The following is a 22,500-nucleotide window of genomic DNA, read 5'->3' on the forward strand; positions in this document are numbered from 1 at the left end:
GTGTGGGTGTTAAGTATCTGAGGCTGGAACCAATCCCGGGTCCTCCCAACCCCGGGGCCAGTGCTCTTACTCACTGCACCACCTAGCCGCCCCTCAAACTTGTTTCAAAGAAAACTGAGGTGCCATGGAGAAATGCTCTGGTGCTGTGATAGATGCGGATGCCTTATGATTGTTCAGAACAGGCTTTGTGCTTTTGGCTCCTGGAAATTAATATTTTAGGGCAAAAATCTGTGGGCCATAAAACTAATATTGGTGCCTTTCACAGAGGAAGTCTTTCAATTTTATTTATTCTATATTTTTGTGCCCAGGGCATTGTATTTTTTTCAGCTTGATGTTTAAGGCAACTGCCATCACTGCTGGTTGTTATTTAAGGTGTGAGTAATTCTTATCTTGTGCTCACTCTATAGTTTCAAGTGTTTGCTTCTAAATGGTTTCCCTCATACAAACTCAAGGGTATTAACTTACCAGGTTTGGTTTAATCATATGAGCTATATGATTATATAGAACAAGATTATTGATTCCATGTAGAACATTTGAATATATTTTAATTTCTTTTCTCAATCAATAGATCTATTATTTTTAATTATGTCTTTCATTTTTTTATACCTGATTTTTTTTTCCTGATAGACTTCCCTCTCCCAATTAAACCCTTCATTATGTACCACATACTCTCTCAAACCTCACTCAAGTTAGGTACCCATAAGGTAGATTCTAATTCTCCCCTGAGATTTAGGGAATCCTTAAGGAATTGGCAGTGAATTTTTAAGTATTTTATCTCATGAACCCCAAGGTGTGCTCTTCCCTTATCCCAAGTATTACCAGTTGAGATCAATTATCTAGTCAGATTTAATTAGCTTTTGTTACACATACATACTAAGATGATATAATAAAAACAAATTGTATACAGCATTCTCCTAAAACTATGGTAACACCCTTTTCTATAGGTACACACAAAATACAGGGGAAAGTGGACTCATGCTTAGAGAACATGTGGAAAAAAGGGTAATTCTCAGTTCCTAGAAGTACTTTCATAGGAACTCCTTTTTCTCCCTTTTGTGAGATACCCAAGAATTTCCTCTTTTTAGTGGCATAACTTTTTAAAATCTCTTTTTATTTTTAATTTAATATCTTATTTTTCCCAATTATATGTAAAACAATTTTAACATTCTTTTTATTTTTCAAATTTTGAATTCCAAATTCTCTCCTTCCTTCTCCTCCCATCTTCTCCCCTCCTCGAGAAGGCAAGCAGTTTGACATAGGTTATGCATTTGTAGTCAATGGCATAACTTTTTGTTGGCCTCCTTGAAAAGTCTTGAAAGCCTTTTTTCAGTGTGTCTAATTTGCCCTTTGCTTCAGATTCAGTCAGTAATTCTAAGGATATTTCTAGGATGCCTAAAAGAAGTCCAAGTTTTCTGGTACTCTTAAATTTTGCATGAACTTCCAATGGTTATCCACAGGATGGATGAGAAGGAGAAAGAAGCTCCTTTCCCTTCCCTTCTCCAAGCTAATCCCTTGCAGAGACTGGGCTAGAATGCTTATTCTCCCTGCCCACCACTGAAATTGTAACTAGTTGCTATTTAAATGTGACTAGATTTCTATAAATCCCAACATACTCCTATATTGTATCATTTTACCCAATGGCTAGATGTTTAATTCCATTTCCTCACTTGATTAACTAGTTTGCTCACCTTTAGTTTAAGTCCTTTGATTAGTTGATTCAATAGGGATCTAGGCCTTGTTCTTTCCTAGTGCATATCTCTGGTTGATTCATTTGATCGATTTGAGCCCTTTGTAATTACTGAGGTAGGAGGATGGAATATCTTCTTACTCTTGTAAAAATGAGTAACAGATAAGCCAAACCCAACAAGTCAAAGATCTTATATGATAGAGTATTCCACATTTTCTATGTAGAATTCACCCCCCACTCCCACCCTTATCTAAAAAGGAGCAAGCATTTTTGAACATTTCTTTTCCAGGGGCAAAATTGAGTATCGCTAAGGATTTGATCATCTTTGGGAACTGTTTACATCATTGTAACCATTGTGTATATTCTTCTGGTACTGCTTGTATTATGCATTATATTGGTTCACATAAAATTTCATGTTTCTCTGAATTGTTTTTTTATGGCTTGAGGTAAAATAATAATGTTGAAGTATTCAGATATTATATTTTTAAATTAATTTTTAAGAGTTGAATACCTAATTTGTTTATTATTTGTCCATATATGTTTGTGTGTGCTAACTTTTGTCTTTATATTTTTAGAAGAATTGAGAAGAAATAAAAATATAGGGACATTTGTCAATACCTCCAAAATAACATGACTAGTAATTTGCATATCATAATATGCCACCATGGTGGTTCAATTAAATCTATAGATTGAATAACATTGAAAATATTACTATCTCTAGCAAAAGTTTACCTCTTTGATAGTCATGATCTCTTTATGTTTGACATCTTTTTTTTTTTTTACTTTGGTCTTGTATTTATATAAAAAATCATCATGTTCCACTTAGCATTACAGATTTAGTTTATTTGTATATGTCCATTGTAAATTCCATGATGCCAAGGACTATGTCTCAATTTTTTTCATTCTCCCCCAATTCCTCACAGAGTTCCCTGTGGTATTAGGAAAATAGGATCATATATTTAGAGCTAAAAAGGTTCTTAGGGACTTTCTCACTACTGGTGAGGAAACTGAGGCTGAAATGTAAAGGGATTTACCCTAGAGTCACATAGATAATTAATATTTGTTGAACTAAAATTTAAGTTGTAAAACAACTTTAATGATGTGATTTTATCTTTACTACTTTTGGTCTACTCAGATTGAAGTGGCTGTCATGTACTGCACTGTTTTGTTAGTAGGTCAGTCACTAGATATGTTTAGATGCCTACTATGTTCCACCAGACACTGTGCTAAGCACTGGGGAAATAGAGAAAGGCAAAAGATAGTCTCACTGCTTTCTAATAGCTCACAGTCTAATGGATCTGGTGTGCCAGAATGTTGATTTGAGGAAATATTTCTGGCTGAGGACTGCTATACTTCTTGCTTAAACAAATGCATCTTTACTACTGTATGCTATGGTCCGTAAAGTTTGTTTTAAGATTTTAATTCTCGGTAAAGACACAATGAGTAATGCTACAAATTTTCAAAATTCATTGAGAGGTATGACAAGATAGTAAACAAAGTTGGGGGGGGTATTAATGAAAAGGAGATGAGACAAATTTAGAGTGTAAAAAGAGGAGGGAATGACAGCTGTTTACTGGTGATTGCAAGTACAGAAAACACTTTGGGGTTTAGGCCTTCTAGAAATGAAGATGCAATGTTGTGCTGAAATGAATAAAAGTGGTGGTTTATTATGCTCTCTTTCTGAAAGAAGAGAAATGTAGGGGAAATTGGTGGTAGAGCTTTATTCAGAAACGAAATTAGAGTTAACCTTTTTAACTTTCCAAGGGGAACATGATGTGATTTAAGAGGATAGATAGGTCTTATCTCTGCTTTACAGTCACCCACTTCTCTCCTATTCCATCCATTTTCTTCTCCAAAGGACCTAAGGTAATAGGTAGGTAAGAGAGAAACATTTTGCTGAGCAGAAGAGGTCTAGTACATGAAATACTACTTTGGGATATGGTGTTGTGACAGTGAAGGTTCATGGGCAATCATGAACATTGGAATACTTGCCATTAGGAAAGTGGGGCTATGGAGTGGAATAGAGACAAATCAAATGTACGTTACTATATTGCCTGAAGCCCTTTCCTCTCTTGCTAAGATTCCCCAGTGCTCAGTTACATCTTACTTTGAAGGACTCTTATTTTGATGAGACACTTCTCTGGACCATCTAGACAGTCAGTATGTGATTATGGATCAGTAATGTGTGAAGCTGGATGATGAAAAGTGATGAAAACAGAAATAATCATGAAAAGTCCTATCAATATTTTGTACAAAAGAAGTGTTATTAACAATTGAAAGATGCTAACTATAATGACCAGATTCTGTGACTTATTTTAGTTTTACATCTTCCCTTTCTTTCCTAAAGCATTTTTTCATCAATGTGATATCTAATTTTTTCCCCAATTTCCTTACATATTTCAGAGGAAGTGATTCCCCAGAGTTATCTCCTACTCTTGATTGGTTTAGGAACTCAGATATCCTTTAAATTTAGTTAGTAATCCCATCCATGCAATTACTGGCAACTCAGGCCTTTAACCTAACTGCTGAGGGGAAAATCAACTTCCAGGTTCTATGAAGAGTTGAAGGTCCACTGGTCTTCATGTATTGATCATAATTACAGTAGGTTTCTATTGAGGACAAAGGAGCTAAAAAAAGGATTCCCCCACTCCAACTTAAGTATAAAAGCTTGTTTCCCTAGAAACCATGAAAACACACATGATGATATAGATGATTCAGAGTGCCTCTTTTCAGCAGAGGGAGTTAGGGATTTTGATGCACTCTAGCAATTTCAGGTCCAGGTTTCGTAACACTTTGTCTCTCTCCTTTCTTTCCCTCCTGAGGAAATCAGCCCCACAGGGATATGTTGCTAACACACTTTCTATTTATAATCACTCAAAAGAGTGGAATTATAGAAGAAAAAAAAGTCCTGTTTTGCTTTCCTCCTCAATATGGATTTCTAGACCTTAGAATTCCTGACATATAGATTTGGTCATTTGTGCTTTTGAAAAGTGAAGGGGATTGGCTATATGAAACCCAGCCCTAGCAAGGATACCAAAGGTGTTCTTTGGATTATTTCCATGTACCCTTTTAAGGCTTTGTGAATCTTTCTAACAGGGGAGATAGAAACATGATGAGTCAGAATAGATGGTAAGCTTTATAAAGTTACTGTGGTCATGCCCTATAGTCAATTTGAAAGCAATAATGAAATACTATTTAAAAAATACAACTTAAGATGACCATTCATTTGGAAGAGCTTTTCACAAACATTAATACTTTATACTCTTCTGGGGAAGAAAGAGACATCAAAGAAACAAGACAAAGCTATTTTAAATCCAGAGCATGAAATGCCTGAGGGAGGCTTTTTTTGTAGTTGTTATTGTCAGAATGGTTAGGACCAACTTGATTTTTGCTTAGCATTCAGTTCACCAAATGGTTATTAAGTGCCTACTATCACAACCTAAGACTGGAGAAGACACACAAACTATAATATTCAGGCCCTGTAAGACAAGTTAGAATGTGGTAAGTATGTAAGAGGGGATTAACAGCGAGAGACAAAAATGAGGGCTTATTTCTGTCTGGGCAGAGTGGAGATGGTTTCCTCGAAGAAGTGATACATAAGATGGGCCTTGAAGGAGAGGAAGCATTTTAGCAGAGGGACATTTGGAAGGAGTCTGTTCAAGGCATGATGGATAAGCTATGCAAATGTAAGATATAATAACAAACGAAATCAGAAAATGGCTAATAGTGCAGATTGGTTGGAACACAGGGACCTTGGTTCAAATGCTGCATTTAATTTTAACTATCTTTGTAAGCTTGTGCCAATCATTAAACCTCCTTAAGACTCAGGTTCCTTATCTGTAATATGAAGGGTCAGGATTATATGTGGCCTCTGGTGTACCATCCAAGTCAAGATATCTGAACTATGATACTATAGTGTGTATTGTGGGATTGATGTAGTGTGAAGGAAGACTGAAAAGGAATATTGGAGCTAAACTGTTCTTAAATGCATGAGTAAGGAGGTGGTATTTTATCTTGTATGCAATAAGGAGACATTGAAGTATTTTTGCATAGAAGAAGGATCAGAACTAAGCATAATGGATATTGTTTTGGAAGTTTTCAGAAGGGGTGAAAACTGGAGGCAGGGAGATCAGTTAGGAAGCTGATAAATTAGTCTATGTGAAAATTAATGAGGGATCAAACTAGGGTGCTGGCAGTGGCAATAAAGAGAAATGAACACATATTAGGAAGTTTGTAGGCAGAAAAGACCAGACTTGGTAAGCTGTCATATGCAGAGGATATTAGGGAGAGGGAAATCTAAGGAATGAAATCAGAAAGTTAGAGACCTAGTGCCAGACTACCTTGCAGAATATAGTGGGAAGAGGGCTGGATTTTGGAGTCAAAGAACTTGGTTCAATTCTTACCTCTTCCCCTTAATAGCATTGTGACCTTGGAAAAAATCCAAATTCTCAACTTTTCTCATCTTTGACACTGAAAGGGTTGGACCTTTAATGTCGCTTTCACCTCTCCATATATGCATCTAAGATAGTAATAACATGAACAGAAGCAGAGAAATTGAACGGGTGTAACTGGTTTTATAAAGATAATGAGTTCAATTTTGGAAATGCTGAATGTCAGGCCTTTCAGTGAAACTAATTCACTCTCCTAATGCCCATTTGGAAATGTCACATACTTTCTGGTAGTTGGAAATATGGAGTTGTGGTTTGGGGAAATGAAGGTGGGTTTGGATATGGATATTGGGAAGTCATCCACATCTCTATGCAGGGAGAGAGTTATAAAGAGTGGTGGGAAAGGATCACAATGCTAGATGAGATAAAGCTAGTTGAGAGCAAAGAGAAACAAGACTGAAAAAAGAGAGAATGAGAGAGAGAGAGAGAGAGAGAGAGAGAACACACACACACATACACACATACATATTGAGTTTGGGAGAAGTGATATCCATAATTAATGAGATCAGAAAGAAACTTAAGCCTAGAAATCAGGACTTCTCCCTAACTTTGCTATTCTACTCTATAGTGGGTGTAGGAGTTTCTAAAGATTTAAGACATTGATGAATGCCATGGACTATTGCAGGGTCTACCCAATATATGAAGGTCGGAAATTTCATGTTTTCAAGGTTAAAAAACTCTATGGGTCATTGGTACAAAGTCTTAGAAATGCTTTTGGGTCCTGTTTGCTCCTTGCTTATTCCTGTTCTTTTCTACCATGATCCTTAGTGATTGATCTGCTTCATTCCCTTTGTACTGCTGTCACCTGTTGCTTCCAACAAGGGTTTACTTCCTTGGCCACTATGGAATAGAATAGCCATTTTACAGTAAGGTTTTCTAAGGAATGTTGCCATTAACAACAAAAAGGAAGTCAGTTTAAATTTTTTTAATCTTCCTTTTTACACTCTCACTCATTAGTACCATGACTATTATTTTTTTTTCTTTTATTGTAATCTTATGAGGAAAGAAAAAATGACAATAATGAGTTTCTATACACAAAAGATTGAGGAAAGATTTGCTTTAATTTTAAATAAAAACTAATACCAGTATTTTGTAATGAAAATCTGTTCAGGGTAAATCTGACGATAGGATCTTTGCATAGGGGCTGAGGAGATGGAATACTAGAGGGATTTATTTTTATTTTTACTGATGTCTTCTATGTTTATAGCACCTGACTTTCCAAATATATCCCTTTCCACTACCCTGCCTAATGAGGCATCTCTTGTAACAAAGAATAAAAAAATAGAGGAATATCAAAAGGAGTTCATCATAATTAACCAACTCATCAGCTGAGTATAAAACTATAGCATTTGGCTCAGGGGTTCTCAACCTGTGGCTTATTAATTTTAAAAAATTGATAAAATGAATTGTTTTCAAAAACCTTGAGAAAGGTACCACAGGCTTTACCAAGTCTGCTAAAGGGATCTATGATAGTCATGCTTTTTTATGGAGAAGTAATTATTCTATGATTTTTATACTCCAAAATTTCTGTAGCCATGTGCTCGAGTTATTTTCATCATCATTGTCGTCATCACCATTGATTAAATGTTTACTATATGCAAGACACTGTGCTAAGAACTGGGAATAAAAAAGAAAACCAAAAACTATGTAGAAGGTGCAGACAGAGTAGGACATTAAAGGGGGTAAGGTTGAGCAGGTAGGGTGTGAGAGAGGGGCCTATTATACTATAGAGTTTGTATATTAACACTTGGGTATTCAAAATCTTTGAGATGGAGGGAATATTTTGGATGGGTGCATGGTGCACTAAGGAAGAATATCAATTGTGGGAGAGAGATCTATTGATGTTGACCAGACTGCACAATGTCCAGTGTGGCAGGTGATGATGATATTGTGTACTGTGGTGGGGGGCCCTGCATGGGTCATAGGTTGGAGCAGATGGAGTTATGTCCTGAGGGAGATTAATCAGATGGAGGAGATGATAGAGCCAGACTGAAGAAGATGGAGCAGGGGGGGTCTCTTCAAGGAGATGGTTTCCCAGTGTGCTTGCTAAGGTCTCTTGAAGACAGTATTCAACTAGCATAGAACACTGTAGAGGGCCCTGGAATGAAGACTGTAACCTGAAGGCTGGTGTCTGGAATCTGGTACTGCTGCAAGATCCTGAAGAAGTCCCAAAGTAAAGACTGAGCCTATAGAAGGTTATATAGGAGGTTGAGGGAAGAGTGAATGTTTATTTTCTATTTTCTCCCTCAAACCAGTTGAAGAAACTCTGGAAAAATGGAAATTCTGACACTACCTATAAATTCAATGTGACACACATGCAAATATATGTGTACATATATGTATATATACATGCATACACAGAGAAATACATAAAAGATTTGTAATCAAACCCTGGTCTTCCTAAATCCAAAGCCCATTCAAGCTGGCAGTTAATGTATAAGCTCAAAGCAAAACCTGTCATTGATACATAAAATCATAGAGTTTTGAACTGAAAGGAAACTTAGAAATCATTCAAACATCTAATTTTACAGGTGAAGAAACTGAGGACCTGGGAAGTTAAGTGCCCTTTCCTAATGCATCTATATTTGCTCCCAGACATGCTTGATATTTAATGCTAGATCTAATTTAGGCTAACATATATTTCATTTATTGCCATTAAATGAGGTGACTTTAATGCAAGACCACAAAATTGAAGATTTATCAGAACACTTGGTCACTAGGCATTTCTTATTATCTTGAGTGATCCTTGAACACACTGACAAAGGAAATAATACTGTGTTTCCCCGATAATAAGACCTATCCTGAAAATAAGCCCTCCCCTTACTGTGTAAGATTCCTCTAAAATAAGCCCTCCCTCGAAAATAAGCCCTATTGAGATTGCTATTGTAGTGAAGGTGATCCCCTGCACTACTCCCCCCCCCTCCCCCGGTGAAACGCACGCCGCGCTCCAAGCTGCATCCAATCGGAGCTGTAGCAGTGAGCGCGTCATCCTGTTCTTCCCCAGTGATTTACTTGCTGGTACATTTTTTTGTTCACATTTACCAGTCTATTAAAATTGCTGTCAATGTTCATTAAAATAAGCCCTCCCCTGAAAATAAGCCCTCTGATGTTTTTCTGTCCAAAAAATTAATAAGACAGTGTCTTATTATCGGGGAAACACGGGTAGATAAATGATGGTCTTTTATGAACTGTAAATTTTATATGGATAAAAGGAACACAAGTACTTGAGGAATCTGCTATTCTTTTATGATCTCCCCTTGCCCTTCTTTATCAAATTGTCTAGTAAAATGATATTAGAGTTGAGTTATTAGTGCATATGTGATTCACTATAGTCATCTCAGGAGGAATGAAAGTTTGTTTGCCTGTACTGTCAGAATAAGTTTTTTTAATAAACTTTCATTTTTTAAAATACTCTGCAGCCTTTTACACTTGAGGCTGTGGTTTGCTTTTCTTTATTAGAGATACATTGAATTTTGAGTTTTTATTAAATTGTTATTTTCTTAATGCTTACATGCTGGATTGAAAGTCTCAATGTGGGTGGGAAAGAATAAATCATAAATTGTGATTTGCAAAAGATTTCTATGCTTATTTTTTATTTACATTAGAAATATATCACCAAGAGGTTTCCTTTTGCATAAGCAGTTGCTTGTTTTATTTGAGAAAATGAACTATGCCTATGAGAAATAAGAGATGCTGACCAAAGTTATATCAGTATTAATTTGAGAAATATTCTTTCTACTTAAAATGTAAACATCATATAGGCTGCACTTGGCACATCTGGGCAGTGATTAATGTCCAAAGAAAGTAAAAAGTTCTTAATGACCATAAGTTGCCATGTAAAGTATCAAAACTTTCCTTATGGTCGGGGACACAGAAGGAGGAAGTCATACAACCTGTACTTTATTACTTTGAATCAAATGCAAAGGGTTTTCAAAACTTCAAGTCCAACTGAAAGCAGCTGTTAGGAAAATATCATTACATTATACCTTAAGCTACAAAAACCAATTTAATGGTGACATTTTATTTTATTCAGATGGTCCACTCTTTTCTTCTGTCTAAACCAGTAAAGCCCATGGAAATTGTATCTGGATGAAATCATTGGAAGGTGAAGGCCCATGACTAAAAACATTCTTTAAAGATTATACAGGGTTACAGTCAAATGGAATTGCAGCACTAACAAGAGCAAAGGTCTCCATAGCTACAGGAAGTAATATTACATCATTTAGCCACGTATATGTAAAAACATACTGCCCCCTTCCTAGCACTGTTTGCAGTGTTTATTATATGAAAATGTCACTGGTTGAAATAAACATGGGTATTACTTTTTAAATACATAGATTATGCTTTCCAAATCATCCAATTATATTGTTTTTAAATGGAATTACCACTTCTCCATTCTTTCCTAGTTGGATCTATTGTATGAGCTATCCTTGGTTATTCATAATTTTAGCTACTTTATATTTAAAGAATTATGTAAACTCTTATTGGCATGAAACCCATGCAGCAAACTCAGTGACCTTACATTTTGTCAAGAGAGACCCTTATATTTTTGCATCTGCTTTCACTGAATAGTCATGAGAACAGAATTAAATTGGAACACTGAGCAAAATACAACACTAAAGACTGACACAGATTTTTTTTGAGTTGGGGGAATTATACCACAGAATGATTTTTCCAAACTTTTGTTTTCTATATGGTTTGTCAATTTATTAGCATCCCTGTGTTTATCTCTCTGTGTGTATCTCTGTGTATATGTTTATGTGTATTTTTTTTCCTGAGAAAATCAACTTCCAGGACATTGGAGATTTATTTCATGTTATATATGGACGTTCTGTCTAGTTCTTTCCATGGAAACTGGTAGATTAATAACTCACTGGATATTTAATGAAGATCCTTTATTTGCTCTTTTTAATAAAAGTTTTCAGTGAAGTTCATGGTTATTCATCTACCAGAAATATAATTTTGCTTGACTATGTCAAAAACTTGAAAGCTAATAACCCTTTTTACAGATGAAGGTGGTCACCATTTTAAAATAGATTTTTATTGATATTTTTTCATTGTCCAAATTTTCCCATATATCCCTCTCCCCCCTTTCTTCTCAGGGAGCCTTTCTTTATAGTAAAGATCTAAAAAACAAATTAAAAAGAGAGAAAAAACTCAGTAAAACCAATCAATACATTGAAAAAATCTTATATGTCATGTTACATATCAATGAACTCTGAAAAAGATGGAAGGGAGGTATCTTCTCATATCTCTTGTTTGGAGTCAAGCTTGTTCTCTGTAATTTTTTTTTATTTTCACATAGGATTTGTTTCAAAAAAAGCAAGAAAAATAAAGAAATGTTTTTTTTTTTAAATAAGCTTTAATCTGCACAGAGTTCATTAGTTCTCTTTCTGGAGGTGAATAGCATTTTTCACCATGAGCCCTTTATAATTGTCATAGATCATTGGGTCTTCACAGTTGAGTATTTTTACAATATTGCTATTACTTTGGTACAATGTTCTTCTACTTCTACTCACTTCACTTTGCATCAACTCATTTAAATCTTCCCTTAAGATCTTTCTGAGGCCATCCTTTTCATTATTTCTTACAGCATAAGAGTATTTCATCACAATAATAGACTACAATTTCTTCAGTTATTCCCTAATTGCTCTATATCCTCTAGATTTCCAATTCTTTGCTACCACAAAAAGCGATGCTATAAATATTTTTACACATAGGTCCTTTTCCTATTTCTTTTATCTCTTTAGGATATAGACCTAGTAGTGATATTGCAGGGTAAAAGGGTATGTACATTTTTAAAGCCTGTTGGACATAGTTTCAAATAGTTGTCCAGAATGGTTGGAACAGGTCATAGGTCAACCAATTTTGCATTTGTTTTCCGATTTTTCTGCATCCCATCCAGTATTTATCATTTTCCTTTTCAGTCATGTTAGCTAATCTGATGAGTGTGAGGTAGCACCTGAGAATCATTTTCATTTCTCTAATTATGAATGATTTATAGCATTCTTTCATATGACTCCTGATAACATTGATTTATTCTTCTGAAAACTGCCTGTTCACATCCCTTGACTATTTATCAATTGGAAAATAGATCTTTTATAAATTTGGTTCAGTTCCCTTTATAGTTGAGAAATGAGGGTTTTATCAGAGAAACTTGCTGTAATTTTTTTCTCTACTTTCCTGCCTTTGTATTAATTTTGACTGCATTGGTTTTGTATGCACAGTAACTTTTTAAATTTAATGTAATCAAAATTACCCATTTTACCTCCCTTGATTCTGTCTATCTCTCATTTGGTCATGAACTCTTTATTTACATAAATACATATATATATGAACAAATATATCTGAATATGTACTCTGACATATAATTTTCCCATATTCCTCTAAGTTGTTTTTGATATCATCCTTTATGAATAAATCATGTGATGAATTTGTCTCTTATTATTTGGTATAAGATGTTGGCCTATGCCTAGATTTTGCTGGACTGCTTCTCAGTTTTCTCAATAGATTTTTTTTTCAAATAGTGAGTTCTTATTTTAATAACTTGTATCTTTTGGTTTATTGAAAACTAGGTAATTTAGTAATTTTGAAACATTCTTTTTCAATTCTCTTATAGTTCTTATTTCCATTTGCATTATTATAGTCATTGTTTATATTGTTTTCCTGGGGATGCTCACTTCTTTTTTCATCAGTTAGTGTCTTTCATTATTTTTAATGCCCAGTATAATTCCATTGCATCCATGTACCATAATTGATTTGGCCATTGCACAATTAATAAGCATCTGCTTTATTTTCAATTCTTTGATAAAGGTCATGTAGGTCAGAGTATAACCATTCATCTGCAGCCCAGAAATATTTCTAGTACTCCCTAGTTATTCCTCCTTATGCCAGGACTGCACTTGAACACAAGCTTACTTCCTGTTGCAACAGGAGCATGTGTCTTTGCTAGACAATGAATTCAAGAAAGTAATGCAAAGGCTTTCTGTGGCTTTAAGATACTTTTGTATCATCATGGCTGTCGTGTGATAGTCACCACTTAACTTTATTTCAGTTTCCAAACTCCTAGATTGCAGTATTTCCAGGGTTTTCAGAAGAGAGAATATTATTTTCCCTTCTTCCTAAAGATGCATAACATAACTGTATTACAAATCTCCCATTACTACATCAAGAGAAGAATTGAGCTGAATGTGACACTAAGCATATCATCATGAAAACCATCAGATCATGAACAAAAGAGAGTTAACATAGGTATAAAAGGAAAATCTTGCACAGGCAAATAGAGTTCTCTTTTTCTTTTCTCAAGCACTGGCATATGATAGGCAGATAATGCATGTTTGTTTATTGGTTGCAGTTCTATCACATCATAGTTATTTGTGTTCATTCCCCACCCCCCAAAAAAAAACCATCTTTAGATGGGAAGTATTCTGAGAACAATTTTGCATTTTCTGTCTTTATTACCAGAGCCTGTGTCATTGTGTATCATGGTTACTTGATAAATGTTTATTGGATTGAACTGATATGGTGATGAAATAAGTTGGCCTATATTTCTTTCCTAAAACCTGTACAAACAGTTTGCAGCATGCTTTATTTCTTTAAAATCTGCAGGGTTGGAAATGACCTGCATTGTTACTAGCTTTCTTCATCTGAGTATAGACTGGATTAATGCTGTAGTTAAGGATTTTTTTTTCAGCTATGTTCAGGAGCTACTGGCTTCTTAAAAGACTAAACAATTATGTCATATTTCCACATTCTGTTTTCGTTGGGTCCCACTAACATTTCTGTCTCACTATTTTAGATCTCACAAATTGGAAAGAGCCACAGATTTATACAGCACTGGAATAGAGCATGATATGAAAGACTTTTTAGGATGATGTCAATGTGTGGGAAGCACAAATAGTAAGAACAGTTAGTCAGAGATAAAAGAATATTACTTAAGTCTTTTGATTTCATCCTGGTTCAATGAAAGAAATACTGGACGTAAAGCAAGAAAATCTGATTCTGGTCTTGGCTCTACCTTTTCTTAGCTTTGTGGTCTTTGCTGAGACAACATTTGCTGTTCCAAGCTGAAATTGTTTCAACCAAAAAAAGTGGAATCAATATTACTTGTGTACCCTACCTTGAATTACTGGAAAGAGGAAAGAACATTTTAAAGTACAAAGTTCAAAGTAAAACAACTATTATTATGAATGGCTGTCACTCCCACATCTTGTTTGTCTGGGTTAGCCCTTATAAAAGCTTGTCTCTCATATTCTTTGGATATAACTTTGAATTTCTGGGTATGATAGCACAGAATCTTGAAGGATACCAGAATCAATATTTTTCTGTAAATGAATTGACGACTTTTGTTTTTAATTAAATATCTGAAATCTTTAATATATTATAAAATATTGTAGGCATTTTAAATGGAAAGAAGTTGCTTGGTCTTTGATTAATCACTTCCTACAATATCTATAACTGTGTTGCCATTTTTAATAAAAATAAAAAGTGTTATTTTAAAATCATTATCCATTTGAAGTCATGTTTTGCAGAGAAATATAAATAAATGCATGTATGCCTACATATATGTATACACACATTTATAATCTCAACAGATTCCTGTACCATTACTATGAGATATATAGATGACATTTCCACAAGTGAGTTCCCTGCAGTCACCAAACTAGTAACTTATCAGAGTCAATATTCAAACCTGTCTTTCAACTCTTAATTTGGTCTTCTTTCACCTAATTTCCAACACTGTATATAAGCATTTATTTCTAAAAAAAATTTTTCTATGCCTTAAATATATGAAATCATGGAATTCTGCAACCTGCTTTTTTCTTCTCAGTACAAGAAATTTCTGAAAGAAGAAACAAAATAAATTTTAAAAAGAAAAATTGCTGAGCTGAAAGTGTCTTCCTAAACACCTCTAAATCATGTAAATTCACTGTTGGTCTCTGTGACCAAGAGCACAAAGCTCTGTAGTTAAAATGGTTTGAGACACACTGGAAACAACCCAGGGATCAGAATTGCAAAGCCACTGGCTAAATGTGAGATTTGTTTTTATGTACATATTACAAAATTAATTCATTTCCCCTTAGAATTGTCTATACCATAACAGTATTTTAATTGACTAGAGATTAATAGGTGTGGGGCTCTAAGTAGATCAAACCCTATTTCCTGAAAGTAATTGTTTATTTTGGTCCCAAGGGATCTTTTCAATATTTACAGGAAATTGTAGAAGGCACCTCTCCCTATTGTTGGTGCATATCCTCTACTTGTTTGTATCCACAAAATACTATCTCTTCATGCATAAATGGATGAATTATGCATCCAAAGGGTGCCTTAATCTAAAAGAAGTGAAGACAGCTGGAAAAAGAGCTTTCCAAGTATGTGTGCAACAAAAATCCATATTCATGATGGAAAATCACCCACCCCAAAATGTGTTCTCTGTAATGGGTGACAGTTTAGTTTGCATAAGTTATAACCTCTCACCCAAGTACCCAAGTAGGCATTTAACTCCTTATGGATCAGGCAGCCTGTTCAGGTGGTGATCTATTATTTTTGCTCAGGGATGCATATTCAGACATATTGACTGGGGGGGGGTTGAAAAAGGTAAATGATTGAAACCCTCAGGCAGCTGCAGCTTGTGCACAGAGCACATTTATCAACATATTTAATCTGAGATTCATTTCACATCTTGTGGTTACCAGAGTATTGAACCTATTGCATGGAATGCAGGCTTAAGTATGTCTGAAATACACAGCACCTTCTAGAATAAGTAAAATGCCATATATCATATAAATTTTAGTGTTCTGTTTGGAGGCCTTAAAATATTTTAAAGGGAAACACATGGTGTCAAAATAAAGAAGCTTTTTTTTTTCCAACTGCATATTTATCACAGGGCTTCTCATCTTTCTTCCTCCATTTTTATCCTTTTTTTTTTTGGCTGTGGAATTTTCCATGAAGCCCATGCAACATCTTACGTATTGTGTACTTTGTCAGAAGGGGATGACAACTGGGTTAGGAATGACTGGTTGTAGTTATTATTATTTAGTGGAATAGGTACTGGGATAAGTGTGGGTGATCTTGATCACACCTCTGCAAGCCATCACAAACAGGACTTGAACTAGCAAGTACATGCTTTTGCATGTTAGTCACTCATTCATTGATTGCATTTGTATCTTCAATGCTTAGAATGGTACCTGGAACATAGTGGGAACTTAATACATGTTTATTGACACATTTCATTGGCTTCTCAGTCAGATGAGAAGATAACTTTTCAAAGCTCCTGGGCTTGTGATACGCCATCCCAAATGGCAAAATCACTGTGGTGAACACAATGATTATTCTCTCTTCTCCTTCCCCCATGTCCCCACCCCACCCTACCTCCCCAACCCCCCCCACCACCAGATGACCAATAAATCACAACAAAGCTGCAATGTTCTGTGTCTTTATCAGAAAATAAATTTCTGGAAGAAAGACTGATCTTTAAGGTTTCCCCTAGTTTTAAATCTTACAATCTAGTCTATAATTATGTCAAATAAGAGATAACCTATTCTATTTCTGGCAAATAGTTAAGCAAATGAAATAGATAAGTGCAGGTCAGTCAATTACTTTATCTTTCATTCAGTAACTAATGCTGAATTAGGATGGTAGCAGAATTTGAAAGACCAAACATGTTGTTGTGGTAGTTGTTGTTTTTCTTGGATGTGCTTCAAACTTGTCCAAAAGAAACTTTCTGTGACCGTGTTTCTAGCATTCTGAAAGATAGGTAGTTTCATAGGTTTGAATCAATTTCATGAACAAACATTCTTCCTCTTTCCTCCCTCCTTTCTACTCTCCATTCCACCACCACTTTGCCATCTCTTCCTAAAAAAAATGCCATGTAAGAAAGATTATTTATTTTTTCAATTAAATGAATTAAAGTTTATGGGGGGAAGAGAGGATTTTGAGATACTCAAGATAATTGAAACCATCTGGGTTATCACAAAAGCAACGTCAAGAAACACTCTGAGGTGTTTCTGAAACCTTTGAGTAGCACACAAGAGAATTTAGGCTTCCCAGGAACCCTATTTTCTCCCCTCTTCCCTTAGATCTCTTCCTAACATTTTGATTCTTTTCCCTGAAGTGAAATGTTGATAACTAGTATATATCTCCTTTATGGAGAAGTGAGGTTTTAATGGATGCTTATCGAGTATGGAGTTCACCAGGCAAATGGGTGAAAAATGTAACCCCTTAGAATTGGTCATGATGGTTGTTTGCCTGATTTGGTTCAGAAGTAGGACTCACAGAGAACATTTTGAATAGTAAACTCTTGATGTCACTGCATAGTTTCTTAGTATGAGACAAGCTTTGTCTTTTTTAATATTTGAAAGTACTTTGAGGAGAATAGAATTGTTTGTTTTGTTAATAAAATATATCCTGTCATTCCACTCACTGTGCCTTTTCCAAATACAATGTCCCCTTTCTACAGTATTCAAAGGAGTCACATACTGGACCATCAATGAATTCACATAGAACTTTTGTGGTTAGCAAGAATAAAGATAAATTTTAAGGAGAGAGTCATTGTTGCTGTGAGAGTGATAGTTCCAGTGGGCACAGAGGAAAGGGGCCCTTTAACAAATTTGGGGAGGTGGAGTAGGGAAAGGTGAAAGTAGTGAGCTAGGAATGACAGGGCAGGGCAGGGTAAATGAGGCAAGGTCAGCTGGGAGGATTTTTGTGGGGAGCAAAGGGGAAAGTTTAGAATGAGTTAAGGTTTCCTCTAACAGGGTGAAGGGAAGAAGTTAGAACACAGCCTTCAGATGGGGAATGACAGCATATAAATTACCACCTACATACAACATGATGTTAGAGTATTTTCTGAATCACAGATTACATTTATATAATGCCACCAAAAAAGTTAGGTAATGAAGCACTCAGTTGGGATTTGGGGGGGGGTGTCAAAATTATACTGAACAAGTGTCTTGACTGTTTTTTCTCATTAAATTGACAGAATCAGCAGGTTTCTTTTACTCGTAGATACAGCTTGTTTTGTATCCAGTCCACTATGTAGTAAATTTAAAGAAAATGTTCAAACCTAAATTTCATTTCTTAAATTGAAAAGACACACCTATACACATATCACCATACACATTTAGACCAGAGGGACACTGCAACGTAGTGCATAGAGAGCTAGTCTTAAAGATAAAATGCTCTGGGTTCAAATCTTGACTCTGACACATGCTGACCCTGTGACCATTAGCAAGTCTCAACTTCTGCATTGTAGGTAAATCTCTAGGACTGTAAAATACAGAAAGGCAGGCAGTCTTAGAAATAGTTTGCTCATCCATAAGTTCCCTAAATTAATAAAAACACAGTCCATTCCCTCTCTATTTTATACTCATATACACATATATATGTATGTATATATATGTATATATGTGTGTATACACATATACATATATAGAGTTTGGTATAGATATGTGTCACACAATAAGTAAGTATGAAAAATAAATATTCATGCTAAAGAATTAAAGATAGATATCATTTTGTTTAAGCAGCAGACCTCTACATGAACTCTAGATGTGATTTCTTTTATTATCAGCAACCTGGAAAGTTTGTGTGTGTGTGTGTGTAATGATATTTTTCTCAAAACTATAATTCCTATTGTATGTTAAAATGGTCAACTTTTCCAATATATACGATACATCATGGATCTAAGAATGTTTTAGTTGAAAATTATCTTAGAGGTTAGTTTGTCCAGCCATGTCATATGACAGAGAGGAAACAGGGCTCAGAGAATTTAAATTACTTGTCCAAACACATCTCTAAAAAATGGTTGAACTGAGACTAGCTAGTTAGTGCCTAGAATTGTGAATTGAATTATAAAAGCATGCCAATATAATGCATGAGCTAGAATTATGGGGAAAGAATTCTGTAGAGTATTTATTAAAATTAAAGTAATTTAAAATAAAGAAATAAAATAACATAGGCTTATAATAATATGCAAAGGGAGTCTTTTTGCAGGATCTGGGATGACACAGTCCACCAGGGTACCCATCTTTCCTCCACAATTATGCTGTTTTCCCTAAAAATACACATGCTATCCTTATAATAATGTTTTATTCACTGAGCTAATCTTATGTAAAAAAGATGATATAGCACATATATTATTGTTTACCTTTATTATATCATATCATTAAATGCATTAAAATCAAAAGTCCCTTGTGAATACCACAGATTAGGAATGGTTTATAAACTAGTCAGGATTAGGGAAAGAAAAAATATGCAAGATCAGAGGAAGAAAAGCTGAAAGAAATAAGAAAAAAAAGAATTCATACACATTTCTTCCAGTGGGAAGCAAGAGTACATACTTGTGCTATAATGACTATGTAAGAGATTTTCCAGGAGCAGGGAGAGATGAATTGATTTGGCCCATAGTCACACAAATAGCACTATGTGTACTCGAACCTAGTTCCTCTTGATAATCTTTACAGTTCTCCTTCCTCTATACAATTCTGCCTCTCATGCCATATTAAAAAAAAGTATGTAAGCAGTTTGTTCTCTTTTGAATTTGCATTACTAATAAACAGCTGAGTTAACAAGTAGCTATATCTGTTAAAAGAAAAAGCACTTGGTTAAAAATCTCTGACATCCAATGTAGAATTCTAGAGCTAGAAGAGATCTCTAATGTGTTCAATCCTAGATGAAGCCATAATTGAAAATATTTGTTGTGAGACAAATAGCACGAAAGATGATTCAATTGACTGAAGTGACACCATCTTGAGAGAAGCTGAGACCCTGAGGCACCAGTCTGCCTCTGCAGAGTTCTGACACAGAACGCTCTTGTGGAGGCACTATCTGGTAGTCTCCTAATTTATAAAATTATTCTTTATAACTAGGTTCTAATATCAATTGTTTTTTCATAGGGCAGAATCCTAAAAAAGCCCAATTTTGGAGTTTGGAGTAGAATGTTAGCCCCTTTAGCCAACACACTTGAGGGAAGGGGGTTGAAATAAGGTTTAAAGTCACACCACCCACCCCCAATCACAAATTCTAAAAGTATCATGTCAGTATTTTAGGGTTAGAAGCAACATTAGAGATCATCTATTGAAGTCCATGAGTCCCAGAAAGGGAAAGCAACTTGTATAAAGTCACAGAGAAAGAATGATTAAACTCTTGTGGAAATTTAGACTGAGTTTAGATGGAACCAAATGGAGGTCAAATCTCATAGAACTGCAGATTGTTAGAAAAGGAAGGAAATTTAGAGATCACCTTATATAATTCTTTAATTTTGCAGATGAGAAAAAAAGACCTAGAATTAGTAAGAGCAAGAACTAGAACTCAAGTTTTTTGGATTCTTGGTCTAGCAATCCTTCGGTCAAGGATCATTAGGAGGAATCAGAATAAGCAAATTAGACAAATCTTTGGTCCTTCTCCAGTGTAACTGTGTTTTCTCAGTCACAGCAGGAATGGCAGGTACCATAGCATCTTCCATCTGGTGGAGGGATATGTATCAGCCCCTGGAAAACTGTTTGCGTCTGGGGTATTGCTAATTCACACATACATTTACTCTATGTGCTCTCCTTCATTGAGGAAGCTTCTTTGCTGACTGTCCAAATTAAGGCAGAATTGGATTCTTTGGGGTTGAACCAGCTTGTTAAAGTTGAGACCTACAGGGGCAGCCAGGTAGCACAGTGAGTAAGAGCACCGGCCCCAGTGTCAGGATGACCTGGGGATCAAATCCAGGCCCAGACACTTAGCACCCACGCAGAAACACCTGGCCATGTAACCTTGAGCAAGTTACTTAACCCCAATTGCTTTAAAAAAAATAAATTTTTTTAAAAAAGGTTGAGACCTACGGCCTTTCTTCCCACCCACTTGACTGTGTCTCTTTCACCCCAAACTCAGAGGTTCCAGAAGACAGATCCAACAAGAGTCACAGACTGAAATGCTCTTATCTTGACCAGTTCTCACCATTTTGTACCCAAGCTCTGACCCTTCCTCCTTTTTTAAAGGACAACAAATTCCCTTTATGGACTGACACCCAAGAAGATAGTCTTGGGTTTAGACTTCTATTCAAGATAAGTAGCCCTAGAAATGGAAAGAGGTGGGGTAGGAAGAACTGTGCGAATGGAATTTCTGTTAAGTGAAGCAAGATAGCTAGTTTCAGTGGTGTATAAACCAACAGAAATTATGCTGAAGCAATTGGAAAGGACCTGAGTTTATGAATATCACCTTCAAAAGGGCTGACTAGTCCTCTCTGTCTCTGAAGGAATATGCCAATTAGATGATTTCCCAGATAGTTTCTACTTTCCTTTTTACACAGGTCAAAACTGTAGTTTCCTACTCTTGGTACTGTCTTTGTTCTGAACTTTCAGGAGTGGTAGCTGGGGTCCAAAACTTCCTACTTCTGCAACCCTACCAAAAGTAGAAACGGGTTCCCAGGCATAGGGTTTATAATATGACAAACAAGCAGCAGCCTTGGGGGAATCATCCAAGATAGAGCACTCTAAGGTAGGAAACTATTTCAGATTTACAAGGGCCTAAGAGGGTGTAATTACTTTTTTTTAAGTTGTCCCAGGGGCAGGTAGGTGGTACCGTGAATAGAGTGCTGGCCCTGAAGTCAGGAGGACCTGAGTTCAAATGTGGCTTCAGATAGTTAACACTTACTAGCTGTGTGATCTTGGGCAAGTCATTTAAGCCCAATTGCCTTGTCTTCTCCCCTCCAAAAAGCAAAAAAAAGTTTTCCCAAATAAAGGAAGTCATTTGGCTATTTCAGCCCAACAAGGAGGAGTAGAGTTCAAGGTCCTGTAGAGATCTGGATGTTGGGTTAGAGATGTCCTCATCTGTTAGGCTGATGCAAAGAGCTTTGAAGTTCACCTTCTTTTTCTTGAAGAAGCAAAGAAGTGATAATGATTTATGCTAACCTGGGACCTCTTGCTGAATAATCATACCAATAAAATTTTGAAAATGTAGGTCAGCTACCTGTGGACATTTCACTATTGTAATTATTCTAAGATTCTCCCTGAAACAAAGGCCCATCTTTTTTTTAATACTAGTTTTCTTAAAATGATGTTGGATGGCTGCAAGTCTCCAAAGAGTGCAAAATGAGGGTCACCCAAAGGGCAATTGAGAGAGCATGGCTGATGTGAGTGGGTTACAGTACATTGTAAATAAGGAGTTTGAAGGAAAGGTGGCATAAAAGATCAAGGAAATGTGTGATTGAAAATGATGAACTGAGGTGGCGGCTACGTGGCACGGTAAGTAAAGCACCGGCCCCAGAGTCAGGAGCACCCAAGTTTGTTTCCGGCCTCAGACACTTAACACCCCCACAAAAAAACTGGCCATGTAACCTTGGGCAAGTTACTTAACCCTCCAAAAGGCAAAAAAAAAAATTGA

The 22,500-nt window shown here is 35.8% G+C and overlaps 1 protein-coding gene and 1 long non-coding RNA gene across 14 annotated transcripts in view; both read left to right on the forward strand.

The window, feature by feature from the left end:
• The window catches only part of LOC138175870 (semaphorin-3A), a 666,319-nt gene that overhangs the window by 29,486 nt on the left and 614,333 nt on the right, over positions 1-22,500 (forward strand). The gene's annotated exons all lie outside the window — the stretch shown is intronic.
• On the forward strand, positions 955-11,214 carry LOC138175869 (uncharacterized). Its single transcript, XR_011172114.1, has 2 exons — positions 955-8,912; positions 9,302-11,214. It is a non-coding gene; the product is annotated as an uncharacterized lncRNA (long non-coding RNA).

This window comes from Petaurus breviceps, unplaced genomic scaffold (genome assembly GCF_028583685.1).
Source record: "Petaurus breviceps papuanus isolate PSGF00001 unplaced genomic scaffold, PetGlider_PUasm1.0 79, whole genome shotgun sequence".
Lineage (NCBI taxonomy): Eukaryota > Metazoa > Chordata > Mammalia > Diprotodontia > Petauridae > Petaurus > Petaurus breviceps.